The sequence below is a fragment of the Cherax quadricarinatus genome, chromosome 28, assembly GCF_038502225.1.
Source record: "Cherax quadricarinatus isolate ZL_2023a chromosome 28, ASM3850222v1, whole genome shotgun sequence".
Classification (NCBI taxonomy): Eukaryota; Metazoa; Arthropoda; class Malacostraca; order Decapoda; family Parastacidae; genus Cherax; species Cherax quadricarinatus.
In genome coordinates, this window is record NC_091319.1 from 15284460 (window position 1) to 15302251 (window position 17792).

Sequence of the window (17792 nt, forward strand, 5' to 3'; positions counted from 1 at the left end):
GAAGGGAGGCACTTGCTGGGGCAGGGAAAGATGGTATGGAGGAGGAAGGGAGGCACATGCTGGGTCAGGGAAAGATGTTATGTTGGAGGAAGGGAGGCACTTGCTGGGTCAGGGAAAGATGGTATGTTGGAGGAAGGGAGACACTTGCTGGGTCAGGGAAAGATGGTATGGTGGAGGAAGGGAGGCACTTGCTGGGGCAGGGAAAGATGGTATGGTGGAGGAAGGGAGGCACTTGCTGGGTCAGGGAAAGATGGTATGGAGGAGGAAGGGAGGCACTTGCTGGGGCAGAGAAAGATGGTATGGTGGAGGAAGGGAGGCACTTGCTGGGTCAGGGAAAGATGGTATGGTGGAGGAAGGGAGGCACTTGCTGGATCAGGGAAAGATGGTATGTTGGAGGAAGGGAGGCACTTGCTGGGTCAGGGAAAGATGGTATGGTGGAGGAAGGGAGGCACATGCTAGGTCAGGGAAAGATGGTATGGTGGAGGAAGGGAGGCACTTGCTGGGTCAGGGAAAGATAGTATGTTGGAGGAAGGGAGGCACTTGCTGGGTCAGGGAAAGATGGTATGTTGGAGGAAGGGAGGCACTTGCTGGGGCAGGGAAAGATGGTATGGAGGAGGAAGGGAGGCACATGCTGGGTCAGGGAAAGATGTTATGTTGGAGGAAGGGAGGCACTTGCTGGGTCAGGGAAAGATGGTATGTTGGAGGAAGGGAGGCACTTGCTGGGTCAGGGAAAGATGGTATGGTGGAGGAAGGGAGGCACTTGCTGGGGCAGGGAAAGATGGTATGGTGGAGGAAGGGAGGCACTTGCTGGGTCAGGGAAAGATGGTATGGAGGAGGAAGGGAGGCACTTGCTGGGGCAGAGAAAGATGGTATGGTGGAGGAAGGGAGGCACTTGCTGGGTCAGGGAAAGATGGTATGGTGGAGGAAGGGAGGCACTTGCTGGATCAGGGAAAGATGGTATGTTGGAGGAAGGGAGGCACTTGCTGGGTCAGGGAAAGATGGTATGGTGGAGGAAGGGAGGCACTTGCTGGATCAGGGAAAGATGGTATGGTGGAGGAAGGGAGGCACTTGCTGGGGCAGGGAAAGATGGTATGGTGGAGGAAGGGAGGCACTTGCTGGGTCAGGGAAAGATGGTATGGAGGAGGAAGGGAGGCACTTGCTGGGGCAGAGAAAGATGGTATGGTGGAGGAAGGGAGGCACTTGCTGGGGCAGAGAACGATGTTATGGTGGAGGAAGGGAGGCACTTGCTGGGGCAGAGAACGATGTTATGGTGGAGGAAGGGAGGCACTTGCTGGGGCAGAGAAAGATGTTATGCTGGTTAGAAGAGGGAGGGGGTTAGGGAGGAACATGGCAAGGTAAGGCTAGATGGTATGAAGGATGGGTAGGAAGGTAAGCACACGGTGAGTGAGGGACGGGGTACAAGTGAGAGGAGAGAGACTGAAGGGCGAGTGTGTCATGCTCTGGGCATGATTGGTATCTGACAGCCACCATGTGCTCTCCCTCCTTCCCCTGGCTGACACATCTCATTACTTGGCGGATGCAACCCATCCTCAGTGATGGACTACGACAGGTAAATAACTGGCTTTTCTTCTCAGTAACCATGGTAAAGAATAGGGCAGCAGCGCACAGGGTCTATAGTTAATATTGCTTTAAAAAAAAATGCCTCCTTCCCATACACGTCCCTCCTGCCCCCCGTCCCTCCCTTCCCTCGCTCCCCTATATATAAAATATACTCAAGCCAATGGAGAGGGTAGATAGGGAGAAACTGCATGAAATGGGAAGACTAGAGAAAACGGAATAAACAAATGTACACTTAAGAGAGAGATTAGCCATGGCATGTCAGGACACACTGAGCTATAAGAGGAGGTTGTGCAGCAGTCATCTCGGTCTACAGTGTCAAAAGAAGGGATAAAGAGGTCAAAAGAAGGGATAAAGAGGTCAAAAGAAGGGATAAAGAGGTCAAAAGAAGGGATAAAGAGGTCAAAAAAAAGGATTCAGTTAATGCCAATCAATGTATTTTAAGAGGTGGGGCCAGGAGCTATGAATCTACCCTCTCAAACACAAATCGTTGCCTCACTTTCCTCGCTTTTTTTTTTTTTTACCCACAACAAATACAACCCCCATCCTCAACAATACACAATCAAGACCCCAACCACAACAACCACCACGTCCTCCCAGCTGCCACCCCACTTGGCACTGAACCACCACCACTACCACCACCACCACAGCCTCCGCCACCACAACCGCCACCACCATCATCACAAGTTACAACCATCATCCCAACAACAATCACCACCACGATAACAGACACCACCACCAACACTACTACAATAACCACCACTACGTTCTTTCAACTACCAACTCCCTTGGCACTGAACATTCAACACAACAATCAACACTACAACAACAGCAACACTACCACAACAACTAGTATCATCCCAACCCGCACCACCACCACCACCACCACCACTCCGCCACAAATTATATATAAATATAAATATATATAATATATATAATCATTACTGGCTTGAAATTATCGTGACACCATCAGCACCTGCACAAGTCCTCCTCCCCTCTTCCAGAGCCAGAGCCTGTACGCACCCTTCACGCTAGCACCTGTACACGCCCTCCAACACTAGCGGCTGTACACGCCCCTGACACTAGAATCTGCACATGGCATCTCACGCCAGCGGCTGTATACGCCCTCCCACGCCAGAGCTGGTACTCGCCCTCACACCAGCGGCTATACTCGCCCTCAAGCTAGAGCCTGTTCTCATCCTCACGCCACAGAATGTACTCTCCCCTCCCCCACACATTTCATCTTGGAGACAACATATCGTACCTTCCTTCTACACATCGTATATCTAGCAGTCTCTCACCTCCTCCTCCTCCTCCTCCTGCACCCCCACCTACCTTCCACCCACCTTACCTCTATTTTTCTTTCTCTCTCTCTCTCTACGACGCAAGCACAACGCCGCCAAACCCAGGTGTGATTAATAACAGCTACTACACTCATCCACACCTCTGGCTGGGAATGATGACTCAATCTCTGGTAAGGAATGTTTGTGTAAGAATACTCAATGTGGCGACACACTGTGCCATGATGGAGAGAGAAAGAGGTTGATCACCATCCACGACATCTCTCGGTACGGCCATTCTAAATATTTAAAACGTGGCCATTAGCATCTGCAGGCAATCAGATCTAAACATTTACGAAAATCAGCGACGTTCTGGAAGGAAATTGCGGCACACTGGCGGTGGTGATCGTTGTCCCCGAGGCTCTGGATACTAGCGGCACGACCCGCAACTAGGAACCAACCTCTACAATCACATACAGCGGGTACACATTCCCACACGCAAGGAATTTCATTCTCGTTCTCTCAAACATTTCCTCCCACGAACATGCCTTCGTAATTTCAAATTAAACTAATTTAGGAGATTCACTTCCAAGTCTAGCGAAAGACCCACGCCACACTGAGGACCCCGGCCACCTCGAAGACCCATGTCTCCTCGAGGACCCACGCCACGCCACCTCCAGGATCCCCGGTCCATCAAGGCCCCACGATTAATTCACTTAAATATTCTGATGTTAAATCCTCACTTTCAACACTAGTTCTATTGTCGTAGTGAGCAAAATTTATGGGATCTTGAGCCTTTCCCAATAATTCAGATGTTTGACTAAGGACTAAATGTTCCCTCCACATATCCCAGGTCTGTCATTTGGCCAGCAATTAAACCAAGCATACCTGTGGTATAGTTTAATAAGGAGAAAGGTATGGTTCTACCCTTGAGAAAACAAAAAACTATTGTAATGGGGGTTCAGACTGATGAATTATGGTAGCAATGACACAAACTAAAACGTATGCTTCCTATCCTGATCTGATCTTAACTGGTCGGGCTATGGCCCAACCAGGCGCCTAGCTGGGCTGGTAGAAGGGAGTCTCGTGACAATAACGGTCAGAGGGGGCTCCATATGGGTGAACACATATTACTGACAGCTCGGCAACGCTATGGTGTGGCATCTTTGACTGATTCTCTCAGTGCAATGGAACATTGTACAAAGACAATGACACACTAAAACATAATACATAATTAATCATGGTGACTCGTGGAAAGTAAACAAGACTGATCGATCGTTATTCATGTGACCTACGGATTCTGAGGAAAATTATATACAAAGAAAGTATTTAACAGAAAAGACAAACTCAGTGCAATCAAGTTTTTTACTGTTAAATCTCATAAATTGGAGAGATCGTGAATACTCAATGTACAAAAAAAAAAAATACTGATCCACAGTTAAGTCAACATTCAGTAAGAATACGCACAATTAGATACTGACTTCATTGATACTAATCATCTACACAAGGCATTAAAATTTAATCCCAACTCTGCAACGGTGAGATTTACATATGCAGAATGATCACCAGTCTCTTCAGATGCGTGGGTTCATAACCCACTGCTGCCACCATTTATAATGGGGGTTTGGACTCATGAATTATGGTAGCGATGACACAAACTAGTTGATCTGTTATCTTGCATTAGCAGAGTAAGACGAAGCCCAGCCTTCAGAACGCCTACCTCCTCTCCTGGTCTGATCTTAACTGTCCGCCTATAGCTCAGCTGGGAGCCTAACTGAACTGGGAGAAAGGAAGTCACGTGACACAGTAATGGTCAAAGGGGACGCATATGGGTAAGCACATATTACTGACACTACGACCTTAAAAACTAAATAATCTTAAAAGAGTCAGCTTCTACGACCCCAAAGCCCTGACTCTAGTCAGTCTTTATTACTATCCTCGAAGGCGTGCCTATAATAGTCCTTACTGACTATCCTCAAAGCCCAGCTGTGTAAGACAGCAGTGCTGCTCAGTCATCACAGGGGAATAAGATGTGTGCAACAGCTGGGTGTCTTTACTGACAAAAAATATCGAGTACACAGTATGGTTCTTCAGTAAAATAGGGAGGTGACCAAATATGGAGACAGCAGAAGCAGTGGCGAAGTAAAGATGATGTGATCAGCCCATTAAGCTTGTAATAGTAGTTTTTGAGGTAGTCAGTTCCTCAGCCAGGAGAAGAGTTCAGCCTCATTGTCTGGAATAATGAAACTAAAGCATGACCACACAAACACACACACACAGAGAGAGAGAGAGAGAGAGAGAGAGAGAGAGAGAGAGAGAGAGAGAGAGAGAGAAACTTTTAACATTTAGCTAATCAAACAAACAAATGCCTGGACAGTGTTTTTTCAAGTCGAAATTCACAAAGGTTGCAAAATGCAGGAGACAGAAAGCAACGTGTGTTCCTCATCATTGCGAAACTGCTGGCACCTCCTGCTAGTGAGTGGTGGCACCTGCGGTTAGTGTGAGTGGTGGCATCTCCTGCTAGTGTGCGTAGTGGCACCTCCTACTAGAGTAGTGGCACCTCATGCTAGTATAGTGGCACCTACTAGTGTGAATAGTAGCACCTCCTGCTAGTGTGAGTGGTGGCACCTCCTGCTAGTGGTGGTACCTCCTGCTAGTGTGATGGCACCTCCTGCTAGTGTGAGTGGTGGCACCTCCTGCTAGTGTGAGTGGTGGCACCTCCTGCTAGTGTGAGTGGTGGCACCTCCTGCTAGTGTGAATGGTGACACCACCTGTTGTGTGAGCGGTGCCACCTCCGGCTAGTGTGAGTGGTGGCATCTCCTGCTAGTGATAGTGGCACCTCCTGCTAGTATAGTGGCACCTCCTAGTGTGAAAAGTGGCACCTCTTGCTAGTGTGAGTGGTGGCACCTCCTGCTAGTGTGAGTGGTGGCACCTGCTAGTGTGAGTGGTATCACCTGCTAGTGTGAGTGGTGGCACCTGCTAGTGTGAGTGGTGGCACCTGCTAGTGTGAGTGGTGGCACCTCCTGCTAGTGTGAGTGGTGGCACCTCCTGCTAGTATGAGTGGTGGCACCTGCTAGTGTGAGTGGTGACACCACCTGTTGTGTGAGCGGTGCCACCTCCGGCTAGAGTGGTGGCACTTCCGGCTGTGAGTGGTGGCATCTCCTGCTAGTATAGTGGCACCTAGTGTGAAAAGTGGCACCTCCTGCTAGTGTGAGTGGTGGCACCTCCTGCTAGTATGAGTGGTGGCACCTGCTAGTGTGAGTGGTGACACCACCTGTGTGAGCGGTGCCACCTCCGGCTAGTGTGAGTGGTGGCACCTCCGGCTAGTGTGAGTGGTGGCATCTCCTGCTAGTGTGAGTAGTAGCACCTCCTACTAGTGATAGTTGCACCTCCTGCTAGTATTGTGGCACCTAGTGTGAATAGTGGCACCTCTTGCTAGTGTGAGTGGTGGCACCTCCTGCTAGTGTGAGTGGTGGCACCTGCTAGTGTGAGTGGTATCACCTGCTAGTGTGAGTGGTGGCACCTCCTGCTAGTGTGAGTGGTGGCACCTTCTGCTAGTGTGAGTGGTGGCACCTCCTGCTAGTGTGAGTGGTGGCACCTCCTGCTAGTATGAGTGGTAGCAACTCCTGCTAGTATGAGTGGTGGCACCTCCTGCTAGTGTGAGTGGTGGCACCTCCTGCTAGTGGTGGCACCTCCTGCTAGTGTGAGTAGTGGTACCTCCTGCTAGTGTGAGTGGTGGCACCTCCTGCTAGTGTGATGGCACCTTCTAGTGTGTGGTGACACCACCTGTGTGAGCGGTGCCACCTCCGGCTAGTGTGAGTGGTGGCACCTCCGGCTAGTGTGAGTGGTGGCATCTCCTACTAGTGACAGTAGTGGCACCTCCTGCTAAAATAGTGGTATATCCTAGTGTGAACAGTGGCACCTCCTGCTAGCGTGAGTGGTGTCACCTGCTAGTGAGTGGTGGCACCTCTTGCTAGAGTGGTGGCACCTGCTAGTGTGAGTGGTGGCACCTGCTAGTGTGAGTGGTGGCACCTGCTAGTGTGAGTGGTGGCACCTACTGCTAGTGTGAGTGGTGGCACCTCCTGCTAGTGTGAGTGGTGGCACCTCCTGCTAGTGTGAGTGGTGGCACCTCCTGCTAGTGTGAGTGGTGGCACTTCCTGCTGGTTTGAGTGGCGGCACCTCCTGCTAGAGTGGTGGCACCTCCTGCTAGTGTGAGTGATGGTACCTCCTGCTAGAGTGATGGCACCTACTGCTAGTGTGAGTGGTGGCACCTCCTGCTAGTGTCAGTGTTGGCACCTCCTGCTAGTGTGAGTGGTGGCACTTCATGCTAGTGTGAGTGGTGACACCACCTAGTGTGAGTGGTGACACCTGCTAGTGTGAGTGGTGGTACCTCCTGCTAGTGTGAGTGGTGGCACCTCCTGCTAGTGTGAGTGATGGTACCTCCTGCTAGTGTGAGTGGTGGCACAACCCGCTGGTGTGAATAGTCGCACCTCCTGCTAGAGTGGCGGCACCTCCTGCTAGTGTGAATGGTGGCACCTCCTGCTAGTGTGAGTGGTGGCACCTACTGCTAGTGTGAGTGGTGGCACCTCCTGCTAGTGTGAATGGTGGCACCACCTGCTAGTGCTAGTGGTGGCACCTCCTGCTAGTGTGAGTGGTGCGACCTCCTGCTAGTGTGAGTGGTGGCACCTCCTGCTAGTGTGAGTGGTGGCACCTCCTGCTAGTGTGAGTGGTGGCACCTCCTGCTAGTGTGGTGGCACCTCCTGCTAGTGTGAGTGGTGGCACCTCCTGCTAATGTGAGTGGTGGCACCTCCTGCTAATGTGAGTGGTGGTACCTCCTGCTAGTGTGAGTGGTGGTACCTCCTGCTAGTGTGAGTGGTGGCACCTCCTGCTAGTGTGAGTGGTGGCACCTCCTGCTAGTGTGATTGGTGGTATCTCCTGCTAGTGTGAGTGGTGGCACCTCCTGCTAGTGAGTGGTGGCACCTCCTGCTAGTGAGTGGTGGCACCTCCTGCTAGTGTGAGTGGTGGCACCTCCTGCTAGTGTGAGTGGTGGCACCTCCTGCTAGTGTGAGTTGTGGCACCTCCTGCTAGTGTGAGTGGTGGCACCTCCTGCTAGTGTGAGTGGTGGCACCTCCTGCTAGTGTGATTGGTGGTACCTCCTGCTAGTGTGAGTGGTGGCACCTCCTGCTAGTGTGAGTGGTGGCACCTCCTGCTAGTGCGAGTGGTGGCACCTCCTGCTAGTGTGAGTGGTGGCACCTCCTGCTAGAGTGGTGGCACCTCCTGCTAGTGTGGTGGCACCTCCTGGTAGTGTGAGTGGTGGCACCTCCTGCTAGTGTGACTGGTGGCACCCCTGCTAGTGTGAGTGGTGGTAGCTCCTGCTAGTGTGACTGGTGGCACCTCCTGCTAGTGTGAGTGGTGGCACCTCCTGCTAGTGTGAGTGGTGTCACCTGCTAGTGAGTGGTGGCACCTCCTGCTAGTGTGAGTGGTGGTACCTCCTGCTAGTGTGAGTGGTGGCACCTCCTGCTAGTGTGAGTGGTGGCACCTCCTGCTAGTGTGAGTGGTGGCACCTCCTGCTAGTGTGAGTGGTGGCACCTCCTGCTAGTGTGAGTGGTGGCACCTCCTGCTAATGTGAGTGGTGGCACCTCCTGCTAGTGTGAGTGGTAGTACCTCCTGCTAGTGTGAGTGGTGGCACCTCCTGCTAGTGTGAGTGGTGGCACCTCCTGCTAGTGTGAGTGGTGGCACCTCCTGCTAGTGTGAGTGGTGGCACCTCCTGCTAGTGTGAGTGGTGGCACCTCCTGCTAGTGTGAATGGTGGCACCTCCTGCTAGTGTGAATGGTGGCACCTCCTGCTAGTGTGAGTGGTGGCACCTCCTGCTAATGCGAGTGGTGGCACCTCCTGCTTACCACCGAGTCAAAAGGGGACATGAACTGACACACTAAATTAATATGTAAATTACGACACCGGCGAGAAATCCCTTTCGTCTGAGTTAAGAAACTTAAACTTGACTTGTTGTTGAACACTAACACTGAACAAGCATGATGGGAGACACTGCTCCATGTAGAGCTTTATGGCTTGATAAAGCTCTACCTAGAGCAAAATATCTATAATAAAGGTTTTTGTACCAAGACAATGGCTCTCCGGGATACTAAGATTAACCAAACGAACACCTGCCTAACATAACTAAAGAGCTTACAAAAACAACTCACAGTTCTATTACAACACTGAAAAACTTCGACATCAGTAACATGATTTTTGATAAAAATGGAGATTACAGCAGATGAAAATGCAGGTAAGTCATAGCAACGTTAGGATGCATTTATTTTCGGCGTTAGGGTGGTAAGAGGAGCAAACATGAAGAAATATGGTGAAAACAAACACCGTACACAGTTCAATGAGTGTGAACAGACCCTAGAAACCAGAAATCAGTCACGCTGGTCCAAGAGCTAGGATGGGTGGGTTCCAGAGCTAAAGTTGACCCGTGCATACACAGCCGATTGTAAGTTGAGGAGTACAGTCCTGCCTCTCCATGATTAACCCAAAGAGTCTTGGGTTTGCTTGAGGGGTCCCACTACAATTTTGGTCCTGTCTGGGGGTCCCACTACAGTCTTGGTTTTGTCTGAGGGTCCCACTACAGTCTTGGTCCTGTCTGACGGTCCCACTACAGTCTTGGTCCTGTCCGAGGGCCCCACTACAGTCTTGGTCCTGTCTGACGGTCCCACTACAGTCTTGGTCCTGTCTGAGGGCCCCACTACAGTCTTGGTCCTGTCTGACGGTCCCACTACAGTCTTGGTCCTGCCTGAGGGTCCCACTACAGTCTTGGTCCTGCCTGAGGGTCCCACTACAGTCTTGGTCCTGCCTGAGGGTCCCACTACAGTCTTGGTCCTGCCTGAGGGGTCCCACCAAGCAAGACCAGGAGTCATCTCTCATTGACATTCAACACTTCCCTCCGCCACACGTGACAACTGGCCCAAAACTCTCTCTGCCGTCAGAAAAAAAAAAAATTCTTTTCAATTTCCTCCCTTCCCCTTCTACTTGGAAAATTAATTCTAAGAGACGAAAATATTTTTTTTTTCAACTTGGGGAAATGTTTATGCCCCTGAGACAAAAATAGTAAAATTGAAAGATATTTATTTAAGAGTTCTGAGCAAACTAGATGAATATCAACCGCTGCGCGATCCGAGAAATGTATCCCCGTAATCCATAACCCCAGTACACTGCACCTCCTCAACGAGCGATTAGAATAGCGCAAAGTGCGGCAGAAGTTTATAATGCAGTTAAATATTAGGGTTGAAGATTTGAAGGGAATGAGAAGAGTCATTCACAAGTTACCATAAGAAAGTAATATAATTTTTTCAATAAAAAATGGTAAATATGGACATAAACAGAGACCAAATATAATTCAAATCTTTCAATGGGAATAAATACACCAATATCCTAAAATACACAAGCACATTAAGTTTGAGGCTGCTCAGATGTTGTGCTATCATACAACAGGAAGGAAGTGTAGATGGTAGTCAGATGCAACACTCAGAAATTATCGCATGAAGAGCAGCATGTCAATTTTTCCAGTTTCTACAAAAAAAAAAAAAAAAAGGAACCTGCGCAAGCGAAATTCAACCTAAACTTTTCTCTAAGTAGAGTGACCAGGTTTTAAGTATTAAGTAAGCTAGTGTGCATAACATAACAATTTTAAACATTATTCTCGAGGGCACATTGATGCTACAGGTACAAAAAAGAACAAAGTTGATTTAACTTGGGATAACCAAATAAAATCAAGCACTGACTTTTCTAATCAGAAGACATTCTCTAATACACAAACACCAATTAAATTAGATTGTTTCCCTTGAGTAAAACACATTAGAACTAAAAGTTCAAAGCCGACCAAAGATGCATTTTCCAGTTATTACACATAATCCAATAAAATTTATGCCTACACAGCCTAAAAACTATAAAACTTTCTAGTTATTTTCACAGGATGAATCAGCCATTGAAGACTGATGCCCTTCTGGCCCGATTGTTATATTTTAATAAGAGAAAAGCGCTAAACCCGCGGGGGTCATACAGCACCTGTGGAATGTGAGGCATTTAAATTCGATCCAAGCTAGGGAAAGATAAGTCCAGTTCCTTAGATCAAGAGCCCCTCACCAGCATCAAAACAAAATAATGAAACAAGGTAAAATAACACTACCATTACGAGATTAAAAGTGGCAAAATAGCATTAACACAATCCATTAAGTAGGATACACCAGTGATGAAATTAAGAAGCCAATCAGAGGAGCTTGTGTACACTGGTCACACAAACATCTGGGTATGACTTATGTAGAGTTGTGCAATACTGCACCCACGCATGCAAATACTTCCAAATTTTGCCCAACATACATTACACAAGCCTTGAAAATTTGAAGCAGATCAAATAAGACCTTGTGTTCAGGAAACCATACCAGTGGTGAAAATCTGAAGATCAGATCAGATGAGTTATTCTTCCCCATGCTAGTGAAGGGCTCTTCATCTACGAAGTTGGAGCTACCCTCCCTTTCCCTGCTTTAAACGGGATTACCTCTCATTTCCCAGATGCTATAATATAGCCCCGACGAGTTTTGCTCCTCATGAATATATAATAATCTGCGCATCCTGCACTTTGAAAAATAAAACAAGGAACTATGGTGCAAGGAGACCTACCTGGACAGCCACGAAAACTCGGTAGAAGAAGTAGACGGCCATCAGGAGGGCGATGATGGTGCCGTAGGTGAGTATCATTGACACCAGCTCTGACCCTCGTTCCAGGCCAACAGGAATCTTCTTCTGTTTCTGTACTTTTGCGCTCATGGCCGCCATCGTCACACCAGGGGCCACGCCTCCCACGCACACTACCACAAACTTAAGATCTGCCTATCATCGGCCAGCAGACCTACTGCATTTTCCTCTTTTCTGATTTTTTTTTACAACTCGTTATTGGTATATTCGTAAGGGATATCACCTGAATCGGGTAACTGTCGTAAAATCAACCATTCAATTGCTCACTGCTGGCTGGACTCTGTGGACTGAGAGGAAACACTTCTTTTTGCGACCTATGCTGTAATGAGTGGTCGGCGCGATGCACGAGCTTACAGCAATTTTCTTCGGCTCATCATCGCGTAGAGAAGTTTGTGAACGAGTTTTCCCACTAGAAATTTAAAGTGAGAACGTTCCAGACACATAAGGTACTTTTTTCTAATGTAGTCGCGTTTGTAGATAATCCACGAGAAAGGAGTCAGACGTCGAATCTCTAAGCTTAAAAATGCCAAGGGGTAAGGTAAGGCCACGATAGGGTAAAATATGTACTAATGGAACTACAAGGTTAAATTACAGCAGGTGGATCAGAGCCACAAGTAAGATACTGACGAGCACCGACAAGTTAGACAGAGGAGAGGTCGGAAGAAGGAGAGGTCAGAGGAAAGATCAGAGACAGGAAGACGTTAGAGAGAAGATCAGAGGCAGGAGGACGTCAGAGGGGAGATCAAAAAAAAATGGGAGGTGTAGGAGAGGGGAACTTACAGAAACTTACAAGAAGCGCAAAGATCATGAGCACTACATAAAACAAGGTCAGTTAACAAAAGTGCATTAAAATAGGGTTAAAAAAGAAATGAAAGAAATAATAGGAATGGAACCTGGGAAGAAATGAGGACCAGTGATTTGGGAGGGAAAAGTTAAACGTGTGAGCAAGTATTAAGAAAATATGATATATTAGAGTTAATTCAGTGATCTTGAGGCTTCACACCTTTCTTGCTTCTGAAGTTAGTCACCACGACCTTGATTCAACAGCTGGCAGGTTTTTCCAACTCTGAGGTGTCCATCCAACATTACTGCTGATCACCGTCACAAATACTTAGGTCAAGGAAGCCTTCTGGAGTCTGTTTACCTGCTCACTAATTGCAATGGGATCCACACAATGTAAATGTATCTGATCACTAATTCGTTTGTTTTACATTCTATCAATATCACATTTTCCTTCCTGTTAATATAAGAAGCATTTTAAAAACTATGTTTTATTAATCTTCAGACATTACTATTTTCAAATCCAAATCAGTCATTTCTTTTATTGATAAACAACAACATGCTCACTGGTGGAGACATTCCAAAATCAGAGAACAAGAAATTAATGTACAATTTTTATGGATTCCGTCACAAATTCAATTACTCCTTCATGATAAAGTTAATAAGTTAGCCAAAGTGCCCTGGTATATCCGTGTCTCGCATTAGAAATAATATTAGAAGAGAAGTAAATAATGAAAATGAATGTCATAGAAATACAATTAAAAGCCTGAGTACATCTATCACTCATTACGATAATATGAATGTAGAAAAGCATGTCTACGGAAAACATTGTAACGTGAGCAGACAGACTTTTGTAATAACCAGGCTGTGGCTTGGTTACAAATATTTATAACATTTTGGTAGAGATGCAGTGATGATTAAAAGTATGTAGTCAGTCTTATGGTTACTTTCTTGAATACTATGTCCTTCATCGTCCAATTACTGAAGAATATAGAGATGACAGTATAATAACTCTTGCGCTACTGTCCATAGTATGGATGTAGGGTGCATAAACAAGCCACTTCGGCGGAAAAATCTAGTCTCTTACTGACACCACAATAAATTTTAACTCTAAAAGAATGTGCTAATATGTTAATAAGCTTCTATAGACTTCTGCTGCGGGTTTGAGGATAAAAACGTTGTGGGTGTGCCTGGAGAAATACACAACTGTTCAGCACGATGTTTATTAGGTAGACAGATCGTGTCGTCTGACAGCGTATCCTCTCAGCTTGGCATCTACATGTTGACTAGTTTGCCTCGCGGCGAACCGGGGGGTTTTCAACTTCAGAACTCAGCGTCAGTGACCTTGCAGTGTGACTCAAGTTGTCACGTCTAGTAACGGTCTCTTCTTATATACGTTACATATTAGTGACACATCTGATAAGAATTCGCCATGAACAGAGATCCTCTACTGCTTAAAAGGTAACTTTAGTTACTCTCTCATCTGTTTATCAGTCTCAGTCCGCCCTTCCTCCTTCCCTCCCTATCTTCAGTTCACCGGATGTCAGACTTCGGAGTACTTCCTGCAAGGTAAAGGGTTCTTGCTCCAAGGAAATGGAACTATCCTTCCTTCTCCTAACTTTTATCAGTGCTGTCTGACCTCTTCACCAGGAATATAACACAACCACACACACACACACAAGTCAATACTCGACCTCTGAAAACACAACTAGGTAAACACACCATAGTTGCCAAGTGCCAGGGTGGTGTCGCAGAGGCAGGTGGTACAAAGGCAGCTGGTGCTGAGGCGGCCACTCACACGAGTTGTCTCCAGGGTCAGTAACCTTATCACAAGTTCTTTTAAGGTTTTTGCTCTTTGCCGCTACGTTAGATGAGGTAACACACCTGTGTCTGTCAGCAATATAGCTGTGGTCTGAGGCTGAGGGTTCTTCGCATCCTCGTTGATTTGCATTGTGTCACGAAGTGGTAAACCTGTGTGGGTCATTCAGAACAAATAATGGAGGCTCGATTCTCTCTCTTGGTCATGGAATGGTACCCAGCCATGATGCCACACACATTAATTCTCCTTCACGGATATGTGGGCCTAGCAACAAATTCCTCAGAGATGATACTCCCCTCACCTTTACTTCTGACCGGTTTCGAGGGTTGTTCTTTTACTCTCGCAGACCCACAAAAACCATCACCACCTGACCGATTTAGGAATTTTCAAGAGATATTTGTCTAGATGTTTCTCAAAAACATCTACCTTCGTTTCGGCAATATCTTTTTTTTTCTTTTTTTGCCGTTAACAGGACTATGAGCCTTGGACCATGGATGCTGATACTGTGTTCTCTAATTACACTTGTGGTGTCAAAAGTATTACTAGTATATATATATATATATATATATATATATATATATATATATATATATATATATATATATATATACACATATATATATACATGTCGTGCCGAATAGGTAAAACTTGCTATTCTGGCTTAAATAGCTACGCTCTTCTTGCCGAAGGCGGCAAGCGAAAATTTGTGTATGCAATAATTTCGCAAAAATCATTCTGAACCTAATGAAAAAATACATTTGTGTTTATTATTAAATTATTCTAAACTTATCTAAAATATATTTAGATGAATTAGGCTAAATTAAATTGCGCTTGTTATAATAAGGTTAGGTAAATTTTCTAAGGTTCTTTTTGTACGAAATCATTAATTTTTACATTAACATGAATGAAAAAATACATATCTTTAAACACATAAGAGAAAACTTTAGAAAGAACTTAATTTTAAACGAGTTCTTGCTAATTGACCAGTTTTACCTATTCGGCCCAACATATAGTTTGTGTATATAGTATTTACATACTATACGAGTAATACTGTTGACAGTGGCACTCCTAACGTTAATTATGGCAGTGTATATATTATCAAGTATCTCTTCTTCCTTCCAGTTATCGTCTATCTTATCCGTACACCTGTGACCCAGAACATATTCTTGCAGGATGTATAGAATCGGCCAAGTCGAAATAGTTGCTTAGGCCTGCATTCCGAGGGCAGCAACAGTCTGGTTGTTTATGCAACCAGGAAACGTGGCCTAAATTTTGCTGGGTTGTGAGAGGACACTTGAAATACATCACAGGTATAAATGTCTCTATCTTAATGATGTTTTCAACCCATTTTTCTTAACGTGAGTTTAGAAGTTGCCAGAAACTCCTTAACAAATGATGTGAAGCTAATTCTGCCTACCTAGCAAACGAGTGGAATACTGTTGTACCTGGCTGTGTTTCACCTGGTTTAATAGGTCGTTGCTGTCCAGCTCTCCAACATGGTTCGTAATTCACCCCACTAACCTCTAGGACAGGTTAGGTTGGGTACGATCTGTCAGGAAAGAAGACAAGTGTTTTCTGACGCGGGACTTAGTCATATGATAACCCGCAGCTGGAGCTTTCTCTAGAAGAGACCTCAAGGCTTACCTATTTTCTTACCCCTAACACACCTATACCTTATTTCAAGTTTCGTTTTACATTAATAGCCTGAGACCAGACTGTTTTGACTGCTCTGCCCGACTGTTGCTATTAGTGACCCGCAGGCTTACGTACCTCCCACAATGTAGATGATCAGGCACTTACAGCAGGCACTTATCTAATTTCCTCTTCAAATCCTCTACTCTCAGTAGATACGAAACTTATAACACCAGACTATCAGAGTTGGAGAGCTGCTATCTACCTTCCTCGCAGATGTTTTCAACACAGCCATCTTCCCCAGGCAAGGTAGAACACTTCTGCTATCTTTCCCACACTCCTCCTTGCAAATGGACGGTAAATCCCACCACCCGCCCCCATCCCACGTGACTGATAACGCACTCAGAACCGGTACGAGTGTATAACTTATATTCAGTACAGGTATGAGAGTATGAAACACACACACACACGTTTACAAGTATATGACACAAACGTGAGAGATCATGACAACACCAACACCTCCACTCACTGTACGCAGCGGCGAAAACAACTCCCCCGCTCTTTTCAAATAAAAGGTATAGACACTGATAGATACAAGGAAAGAGCGAACACACACACACACACACACACACACACACACACACACACACACACAGGCGAATACACATATATATTTATCAAAGACAACTTACAAAGGCAAGTAAAAAACGGAAATAGAAGCACAACGTACGGGGAGACAGTGACACAGAGACGTACATACATCAAGCCCACAAACAAACACACACAATGACAACGGGTAAACAAACTATCAGCGAAGTCACAAACACACACACACACACACACACACGGGGGCGCTGACCCCCGAAACCCTCTCCAGGTAAACTCCAGGTAAACACACACACACACACACACACACACACACACACACACACACACACACACACACACACACACACACACACAGGGTCAGGAGCTATGAAATGACCCCTGCAACCACAAATAAGTGAGTATACTATCAAAATGCGACACAGGACAAAAATGAGTAATAAAAGTGTAAAGAACAAGACAAACATATAAAGAACAAGCAAGAGAGTATGATAAATATACAAAGAGCAAGACAAATATACAGACAGCAAGACAATCATTCAAAAAAACAGGAAATAAAAAAAATAATAGAGTAAGAGAGAAACACACACAAAGTAAAACAAAGAAAATGAAAGAGATGAAATACCTAGCGAGAGAGAGACAGACAGAGAGACAGACTATGGCAGACGAATACAAACACACACACACACAAGTCTGACAGAAAAGAAGATAGAGACTGACAAAGAAAGACATGGAAGAACACAACAAAAGAGAGAGGAAGAGAGAGACTAGAGAGTGGAAGTAGTGGGGTGGTCACTGCTCACTAGCAAAGTACTGCGACAGGAGGTAAGTTTTAAGTGTGTCTGGGATTGTAGACCTGGAAGCTCCTGTCTGGGGTGTGTTTGTTAAGCTGGAGTTGTTGTAGCGTGATTGTTGTACTTGTAGCTCAGTGGTTGTACTTGTAGCTCAGTGGTTGTACTTGTAGCTCAGTGGTTGTACTTGTAGTTCAGTGGTTGTACTTGTAGTTCAGTGGTTGTACTTGTAGCTCAATGGTTGTACTTGTAGCTCAGTGCTTGTACTGGTAGCTCAGTGCTTGTACTGGTAGCTCAGTGCTTGTACTTGTAGCTCAGTGCTTGTACTTGTAGCTCAGTGCTTGTACTTGTAGCTCAATGGTTGTAGTTGTGTATAAATTGTTTCAACAGTACATGACATGTAACAGCAAACGAAAATTTGCAGTTTAAGACGAGTGTGTGTCGTTGTAGATGGAAGTTGGTTGCTGTATGACGCTCAACTACAACTCACTGCAGATTCTCCACTTTGCAAAAGTTAAGAAAAACCCGAAACATTAAAAAATAATCATACCACTT

At 46.1% G+C, this 17792-nt stretch overlaps 1 protein-coding gene across 8 annotated transcripts in view; it reads right to left on the reverse strand.

Moving 5' to 3' along the window:
- LOC128693337 (ligand of Numb protein X 2) overlaps positions 1 to 17792 on the reverse strand; it is a 581167-nt gene that overhangs the window by 195044 nt on the left and 368331 nt on the right. For 3 of the 8 annotated variants that reach the window (XM_070089406.1, XM_070089405.1, XM_070089407.1), the window contains exon 2: positions 11535 to 12846. The exons of 3 other annotated variants lie outside the window; for them this stretch is intronic. The gene's annotated coding sequence lies outside the window, so the exon portion shown is untranslated. The remainder of the gene's footprint in view (positions 1 to 11534; positions 12847 to 17792) is intronic. 2 more of the 8 variants (XM_070089409.1, XM_070089408.1) reach the window with 1 other exon arrangement.